This window comes from Triticum aestivum, chromosome 3B (assembly GCF_018294505.1).
Source record: "Triticum aestivum cultivar Chinese Spring chromosome 3B, IWGSC CS RefSeq v2.1, whole genome shotgun sequence".
Taxonomy (NCBI): Eukaryota; Viridiplantae; Streptophyta; class Magnoliopsida; order Poales; family Poaceae; genus Triticum; species Triticum aestivum.
In genome coordinates this window covers 793,783,357-793,792,920 of record NC_057801.1, presented here as the reverse complement: position 1 = coordinate 793,792,920, position 9,564 = coordinate 793,783,357, and the positions used below count along the sequence as shown (strand labels likewise).

The window sequence follows — 9,564 nt, the reverse complement described above, 5'->3', positions numbered from 1 at the left end:
TCCTTCATCCTCAGGAGAGGATCGGCTGCAGGTTCCCTCCCCCCCCTCTCTCTCACCACTGCTCCACCCATCATCATGGAATTGCAGGAGACGAACATGCTGTGTTGGGATGGAGGAGAAGGGCATGGGGATGTTAGTCACCAGTGACAAGCCTGCCCAGATCTACTTCTCCACAGAGGTACACCACCACAAGGTGTTCGATGTTTGGATGCGTTCTTGGGATGAATTATGTTATCTTTAATTTCTTGTGGTGGGTCGTGCAGGCTTGATGTACATATCCATGACTACTTGCTCAAGTGAAATATCAAAATTGCCAACATGTTCCTGGTAGAGGGGGGGATGCTTCCTGAATCCTTCAATTTGTAAGTACCATTGTTGCTTCTGTTTAGTATGCTTCAAGTTTGGAAGATTGACAAAATGTGGCCAGCTTGCTCTCCAGGGCTTTAAGATTGGAAGATGCAAAAACATGAAGCAATTTATTCAGTTGTTTTTCTGTTTGCATAGTGGTCCACAAGGCAGATTATCTTTATCTCAATATGCACACAAAAGCTGATCTTAAATGGTTTGGTTAGTGCCAGATTTCTTTAGTGACATGATTTTGGAGGTTTAGTTCAGTTTAAAAGAAAATGCCATGTGACTTTTATTATTGATGTCTAGATTAGAGATCATATGCAAATAATCTTTTTCAATTGATATGGTAATTTATAGCAGATAAATGTTATTAGCTCTATACTATGGATTATTTCCCATGATTTTTGGGTCTGGTTGGCATAGTGATATTATCTTACAACTATCCCTTCCTACCTATAAGTATAATGTCTATCCAGATCTTGCACTAAGCCATTATTTATGAAGACTTACCTTTGGAAAAAATCATAAAATTCTTTGTGCTAGCTAACTTTGCTTATCCAGATTGCATTGACATAGTGTTCGATCTTGCATTCTGTTGTTACTAATGCAAGTTGCAAGGTCAGTTTAGTCTAATGCAACCAGGATGAATGTGCATCAGTCTGGAATTGAGATTCTCAATATTCACATTGTCGATAACAAGGTACCTAACTTACGTATATAGTGAAGTCTACTTCTTTTGTCTTTCCGGTTGTTAATAGCTTTTGCATCGCTATTAGCCAATCAGCAGGATTTGAATCATTATATGAGTGCAAGGAGATGTTATGTGTCATGTAAATTGTAAGTTATGTAGGGGGCTTCGTTATTGCAATTTTGGGTTGGGTTGCGAGCACCTCATCTACTCAACATCAGCTATACTTGATGTGTACTTGCATATATGTATCTGCCGCATATCATGATACTAACAACACTTTCCTGCTACCTCGGTACTTCAGTATGGTACAACTTTTCTGAAAAGTAATAAGGTAAATTAGTTATTGTTTTGTTTGACCACGCGGAGGGCGCGCAGCCGGCTCTCGGACCCTAGAAATTCCAGTTTCTGTTTCTTCTTCCATCTTTATCTTTTTTTCCTTTCTCTTCACCCGATTGACACTAATTTGTTTGTATGCTTCCTTATTTGTTTTGCAAGTACAGATCATGGTGTTGATTGCTGACTCGCCTTTCAACAGGCAGTGCAGATTTCTTAGGTGTTCAGGTAGCTTATTTTACCTCCCCCTCCCCTCTATTTTTTTTACTTATGTTTGATGTAATCTTGATAATTATTTGTTGTCGAACGGGTTCATAGATGGTAGTAGAACTTCTAAAAACATTTGTTTTCTCATTTCATAAGTGAGTTGTAGGAGATTCTCCATCTACAATTGCAGTGAACTGTACATTGCAGTACGATAAGGGACACCTGGACTTAGATTTGGTAGCAAGAATACATGTGTGAGGAGAGAAAAAACAATCTTGGCTTTAGAGCCATAAGATGCTGATATAGTTGCAGAGATTTCATATTTGTAATTTGATCCCGAGATAAACAATAGTGGACGTATGTCTTGTCTTTTATAATGAGAAGTACTTTCGTGTGCAGTGGAAACAAATGTTTTTATTAGTATGCCTAATGAAATGGTTTCGGAGATCCTAGGTTTAGTGTCATTGCAAGCTCTGGCTCCATTTTTCATCATCAGTTTCATGTTGGAGTGTGTAACAAATTAGGTGCCAACCTGGAACATGAGAAAATGTACATTTGTAGACAAGGACCAGTTAGATGGGTGCCTCATTTCCTGTTTGATTCATGTATTGCCTCTTATTTTTATTTGAACTATCAGATCATCTGTGGTTTATGGATTCTTTATCGGTTCTATGAGCCTGACAGGCTGTTGCTTCATTTTCTGTTTGGCTCATGCATTGCTTTTCCTTTTTGTTTGTACTGTCGAATCATCTGTAGTTAATGGATTGCTTATTAGTTCTAGGTGTCTGGCAGGCTGTACACTGCATGGGCCCTATAATCATATTATTAACAAATAATATTTAAGCTTTGCAGTGTATTCGAAGATGAAATGAGCCGTTTTTCCATGCTTGGCTGATGTGTTGTTAGTACTTATTTCCTGCTCTGTTTTTTAGATTTTGTAGATGGTAGCCTTACAGGTTGTGCTCCAAATGGGTAAAAGGAATATTCTACTTGCTCTTCTAATATTCAGACATCAGGCACATACATAATATATCATCTCTTATGACTCCCATGGTTTGTATCCTGGAAGCAATTCGGGTCCTCTGTTTTTCAAGCAGCTTGTGTCTTATGCATGATTAGTGGGTTATATACTACAATTTTTATTTTAAATGCGACCATATAGACATAGCAACCAAACTATATTATAAATTCTATTAGTATCTTTTCCATTGTTGATGTGTTCTTCCAAAAATCTTGGTGCCCAATATTCTGCTTGGATGTAGGATTCATTATAGCTATTTCAATAGTCCTCCCAGCCAGGCGAATATGCAGTAAATAGCGACGTTGCACCGAGGGTAAATCTTGCTGTCGGCTACATATTGTACCAAGCTAGAAATTGTCTTTTCACTTTGTAATCCAAAGAATTAGCTTTTTTTCGCAACTTTTTCATATGTAGGGCCTACATGTTCTGGCAGCTAATTGAAAGAAACTATCTCCAGTTCTCCGTGCATATTGAAAAATCAACAAGTACCCTGATTTTGGTGCCAGACATATGATGTGTGCTCTTCACAGAAGTTTTAGTTGGCATACATGCGTGCAATTGGATATATCTGTTACAAATGCTCACAATAATATGTTTGATCCCACACATGTAAATTAACTATAAGGTTTATATTTTATCAGATGCATGGGCACTTGTCATTGCAGCAAGAGTTGCCACCAAATCAGATTAGAAGTTTTTTAAACATATTCTTATATTACTTTATTTCTGCCACCAAAACATTTAGTGAAGGCTCTTGGTGTTTTTAATAATTATAGCTACTTCTCTATTTCTGCCAATAATGCATTACTCCGCAATTGTGGACTTTTTCTTGGTCCCAAGTTCTGAATATGCCTATTTTTGACCCTGTAGATGAATTTATCCCTGGGTGTTTATGCACGGAAGGAGGCATACCAATGATAGTTTGAATCAAACCAGTAAAGGACGCAACCTTCGGTTATGGTGTTGAGCGACTGAACTGTAGTGAACTGGTAGTGCGACTGTTAACCTCCTTGAAACCATTCACGTTCGTCGCTCTTGAACTCACGCAACAGACAAGCAACTCTTCTTTTATAACTGCAGACAAGTATGACTCCATACCCTTAAATTTCCTGCACTATTCTCAGGGTCGTTGAATACATCGTGTAACCCCACATAAATGGTTAGGAGCCAGGTAAATTTTATTTATCTTTGATTCCCTATCAAAATATTTTTACTGCATGTGTTAGGTAGGATCTATAAGAGTTGCTGCTATGTATATGTTGTTGAAACCGCCAATGTAGTTAATCTCCGACTCATCATCTTTCTTAGTTCAAGCCCTTCAGAGAATGCTTTTAAATTTATGAACTGAATTTAGTTCAAGATTTAGCAAAAATGCACGGTGATCTTTACAACTTATCTATTTCTTTTTTTCTATGGGACTTTTCAAAGATAATAATTTGGCAATAAATAATGTTCAGTAATCATGTTTCCCTTTTAATCACTATACTTTAGTATTCTTGGTATCACAAAATCTTTGAAACCTGATACCACTCATGTAATTAGCCATTATTTTTGTCATAAAGTCCCATGTATTATCCATTTTTCTTTCAAGGGAACAGACCAAACCAAACTGTGACTTTATTTGTAAATATTTGAATTTATATTATGTCTCTTATGTGATCTCAGAGGACTTAATTTTTGTGTGGGGACCTCAAGCTACCTTTAGTGACTTACAAGCTATCAACCAACAAGAGTTTTTCCCTGCTTTTGGAGCCTGCTAAGCTATCAACAAACAAAGAGGTTGCCCGTTCTCTTGCTAATGAAATATGTATTTACTAGAATTTTTGTTATTATCAGAAGAGGGTTATATTTTTATTGGAGGCTGCATTTGTAATGGTTCGGTATTTCTAAAGGGGTACATTTCTTTGTAGGTACTACGCTGAGACTGAAGAGGCTGCTAGCCAGCACCCCGCCTCTCTTGCCGTCACCGCTGAGCAGCTATGATGCTTCAAAGGATTTTAATGGAGTTCATTGTAGCTGAGTCGCGAATCTCCAGCTTGCTTCCATGTCTTTTCTCACTGGAGACACCTCCTGCCGGCGACGGCGATGACCGCTACCCTGCTCCTCTCCCGGCAAAGGCATGTCTACCTCTCATGTGAAGTTAAGGCCATCTTTGCCTCTTCCTTCAGGTTTTTCCTCTGTTTTTTGTTACACGACTTTGTGGTGCTTAGTGTATATATCATTCCCTAATGTCCATTGATTGAACAACTCTGCTACATGCGATTGCAGCAAACTCCATTTTTGTGTATGTAGAAAAACAAAGGAAACTCCATTTTTGTGTATGTGGAAAAAATAAAGGAAACTCCATTTTTGTGTAATTACAAACAAATGAAACTCCATTTTCGCGTAATTAGAAACAAGAGACTTTTAGACGGTGAAGACTGCTGCCCTGATCCTAAGAGCCTACTGACATTTCACCAAATCTTGTTATAATTTTTTTTATCAGCAGCAAATACTTTTAAATTTGTCTTTACAATTCCAAGTACATGACCATACTGATCCTTCTATTTTTGATGTAGCAGAACAAACGTTCGTAATTTATACACCTAGGCTCAGCTTCTCTATATTTATACGAAGGCCTGGAGCGTGTTTCTTTTGTTTTCAACTCCGAGGGGACCAGGTAGGACCATATAGACACAGTAAAATCCAGTTTTTTTGTTCCACGCCTTACAAAAACGAGCAAGGCTGACATAATATTTCTGGTTCCCTTCTACTGTGTGCAAACAGAACCTGGCGGCGAATAGGAGCTCAACTACTATTGTTATTAATCAGGATAAATGCTTCTGCTTTATCATCAGCCAGTAAACATGCTAAGTTTGCCTGGCTGGCACACATGCTTAGGCACAACAGTCTGCCCCAGCACCGCACGGCAAGGCGCGCTGCAGGTCATTTATATAGCATCTCCTCATTTGTATATTATTCACATATAGCATCTCATTTCTTGGTTGATTACTTGTGTATTCAACTTCTGGCTCTTTCGCTCCCAAGCTGGCCTCCCTCTCCTCTGTGCTCAGCGGGAGAAGCATGAGGCGCTGCACCTTTGACCTTGTAGTGCTCGGCTCCAATTCATCAGGGAGGCCACCGGCAAGCATCAAGCTACCCTTGGTGCTTCCTCGTCATCAAGGAGGAGGAGGTCGGGTAGCGCCGTCCTCAAGGTACGTCCTCGCTGCTTTGACCCACCTCTTTCGTGCACCTGTCCTTCCCTAACTCTTACTGTCGCAGTGCCTGTGCCGCTGCCGATCCTAACCTAGGTTGCCGTCACTCCTCGGCGCTTCGCAGGATAGGCACAACCGCGACACCGCAGAGACGGACGAGGATGTGGTGCTGCACCTTCTTGTGGTGTATGCATTGGCGTGGCTTGCGGTAGTGATGCATATCTTCGTGGGTAATGCTATTTGAAGACCACTCAAGTGATTTAAAGGAGAAGATGTCCAGAATGTAAGGAGGTTGAAGATGACGATCAAAAGATTGACATATTAAGCGACTGCCAAGAAGCCAATAATGCTTGCGCCCTGCCATTAGTAATACCCTTGCTCTTCTTTATGAAATCTTTCCTAACTATCGTTGCAGATTGTGAGATCCCTATTTAAATACATCACTCAGCGGCTGGCCGGTACAGAGTTGTGTGGCAGGCATATGTGTTCTCAGCCACCTTATCAATTGTAGGCTTAGAATGATTTGCTTCGTCCAAGTGTTGTTCGTCAACAATTCCTTTGTTTGTCCATGTCAATTCTGATTTTAGAGGATGCATATGTTTTGGTACAAAGTGTATTGTTCTTATGTTTTTTCCTGGTATGTACTGACTGATGCAGTAACTGATGTTTCAGATGATGAAATCCATATTTAATGAATCGCTCGGTAATTGTTTTGTATGAATGCATATGCTGAATCTGGGTTCCTACTAACTCAATATTACCTGCTTGACCAAAATATTGGGACCGGCACCCTTGCGCCAAGGCGCAATTCCGATCTAGTATGCATGAAAGCTGGAGTGCTTCACACTACCAAAGCAACCTAACAAAGCACGTAGGGTACAGCACCAAAGGTACTGCCACCGCAACAAATGCTTTTCTTGCCATGTACCGATACCCACATGAACATTTTAAGTGTCACACGTAGCATGATTTTTGGGTATCACCTTGTTTTTTAACATGGTATCATCTTTTCTTGTTAGGCGTCTCCTCACATCTTGTTAGGAGTAGCAAGTACAGCTTGCAAGTGTCTCCATTTCCAAGTCACGCGTGTTTGTGTTATTGGACAGTTTAGCCCTTAACAGAGAGGATGAAATGGCTCCGAGGTTCAGGAAAGCTGAGTCCAGGGCGTACATGAGTCGAGGGACTGGGTTTACATGAGTTGCTGCCTACCTAGAGCCAATATGGGACTAGGAGTCCTCAACATGCTCGTCAAAATAATCATCTAATGAGCTTAATTATAACAGTCATTATGCAAAAGCAAGGAATTATTACACACCCGATGCCTCCTAATTCTAATATGCACCAGACATATGCATGCACTCTCACACAGACTAGGATTGCCACCCAAAATCACAAGAAAAGTTGTGGAAACCATGTGGAAGCTTGTGTGTTGCTTGTGAAGAGTGCATTCGTGAGTTCTCCGATTTATACTCCAAGTTTGTCCTAGCTAGGTGATAAATTCTGGTAGGTAGTCATCAATGATTGTATTCACCTTTTCCAGTGCCGTCTCAAGAGTCCACAAAGGCTATGGAAAATCAGGTTGAGTTTTCTAATTATTATTATTATAGTGTGGGTTATTTTGACTGGAAAGAATTCGAATCCCTACAACGTCATTTCAATGGAGAAGCGCTAGGATGGCAAAAGTGTAAGACTCAGTGGCCCATCTGGTTATGTTCCTCTTAGATTACATGTCAAAACTAAGTTCAAATTATAACTGAAATTTGTAAAGAAGAAGAAGAAGAATTTTTTGAATCTTGGCCATGCAGACTGAACATGAGTCTTTCCACAATCAAAATTTAGAACTCTGGTACTGATCATGTACTACTTCAAAAAATCTTATGCGCCAACTGCCCAGGTATCTTATATTTTACTGATCATGTTGATTCAAGGCATAAACATCACACAAACCATTAGCTTAGATTATTTCTTGCCTAGCTGGGCAGCATTGTCATTACCGAGGAGATGCCCTGTCCCCTAATCGTGGTGAAGCAGGGAGATGAGATGGTGCGTGTACGGCAGGCACTCAATAGCTTCGTTGACGTTATAGTCCTCAGTCCACCCGCGACCGCTTGCATCACGTTTGTCCGGTGAGATAGTAGGCTAGCAGTGGCCATGTCGACCATGCCAAAATTGTGGCGCCTCCAACAAACTTCCCTGTGAGTACAAGATTGTCGATAAGAACATAAATCAGTGTGTGCTTATTATGCTTGCAACTTTTTTGGGGGATGAAAAAAATATTGCTTTGGAAACGTGCCGTCATTCTTGAATTACTTGTGTCTGACATGGGTAGAAATAGATGTATGTAGAACTAAAGAAATGTGTTTAAACATCCATTTCCATGACAAGTAATTCGGGGTGAGGGGAGTACATAAAAAATGCTTATACATAGTTTAAAATGTGATACTGTATAGTAATTACATTGCTTGTACTCTTTTTTGCTTTGCAGGTGTTCTAAAGCATGCCAACGAAAGTGTTCAAAGAAGTTGGTGGCTTCACTAGAGTGACTATTCCAGAGCAATGCAATTTGGCATGGCTCAGTCACCCACTATGTCATGAGTTCCGAGAAATGAATGTTGCTGAAAGGGCTGTTGGTCGCTAGGCACAGATTTTCTTGATTTAAAAAAAAAGAAGAAAACTCAACGAAGCCGAGACGTGACGAATGGATCACTCAACTATCTCACGGGCTTACCCTAAAAAAAAGTATCTCACCGGCTCGAATGAAAAAATGCCTTTGCTTTTGCCTCTTTTCTTCCTTTGTTTGTGGATCAACGTGACTAGCCCCATTCGAGATGCTACACGTGCTACACACCACCATGCCGGTCAGAGGCAAGAATGTACGATGGTTGCACCACCGAGGCATGGGTGACTGGATGAGAAATACCTCTCCTTTTTCAGATAAGACATTTCATTCCATGGTACATTGGTATGTTGGCAGGCACCGTCCACAACTTTGTGTTCGTGAACGCGCCGTCTTTTGTAGAGAGAAACAAAGCTTCACACACTCTGCTCGGGATATATCCTATAGCCTAGTCAAAATACAGGAATTTGTTGGTGGATGTGCGTGCGTAGGTTAGCCTACTTGGTGCACTACTCCCTCCTTTCCGGTTTATAGGGCTCAATTCAAAAATCTCACCAACCTAAAAAAATGCGTGTTTATACATCCATTTCCACGACAAGTAATTCGGGATGGAGGGAGTAGCTAATTACCTAGCTCGATCTACCCATTTGGTCATTTTGACAAACTTGGTAAACTGGATTAACAGACGCACGTTCGAGTGCACCATGATGTATATGTGCACGAAGGCGACCTGCACCTCTTACCTGTTCACATCTGGACCGAAATTATATATGTGCTGTTTCTGCCAATTGAATAGAATTAGCTCCGCGCGCATTAGCCGTAACTCTCTTGGTAGCCACACAAAAACGGTTGTGTCCTACGGTAGTCCACACACATGCAGGTTTTGCTGAACTTTCAGTCTCAGTGGGATGCATATGTTGGGAAACCGAGTCTTCGTGGGGTGGCGGCGCGCCTCGTGCGTATCGCACGGGATAGCCCCTTCCGTTTCCCCCATTTTACGTTAAGTGGGTACTTATCCCTAGACCACCTACATACTATATAAAGCAACGAGGAGCCATCATTGTAACACCTAATCATTGATTAATAAAGCTGGTCTCCTCCATATCTCTCTGTGTCATTTACTTTCGCGTGTTCGACTACTTCGTCTACG

The 9,564-nt window shown here is 40.7% G+C and overlaps 1 long non-coding RNA gene across 1 annotated transcript; it reads left to right on the top strand.

Annotated features, from left to right (window-relative positions):
* Positions 1–354: 354 nt before the first annotated feature.
* Positions 355–7,216, top strand: LOC123066614 (uncharacterized). Its single transcript, XR_006431385.1, has 5 exons — positions 355–1,603; positions 3,474–4,382; positions 4,514–5,262; positions 5,370–5,797; positions 5,922–7,216. It is a non-coding gene; the product is annotated as an uncharacterized lncRNA (long non-coding RNA).
* The last annotated feature ends 2,348 nt before the right edge of the window (positions 7,217–9,564 follow it).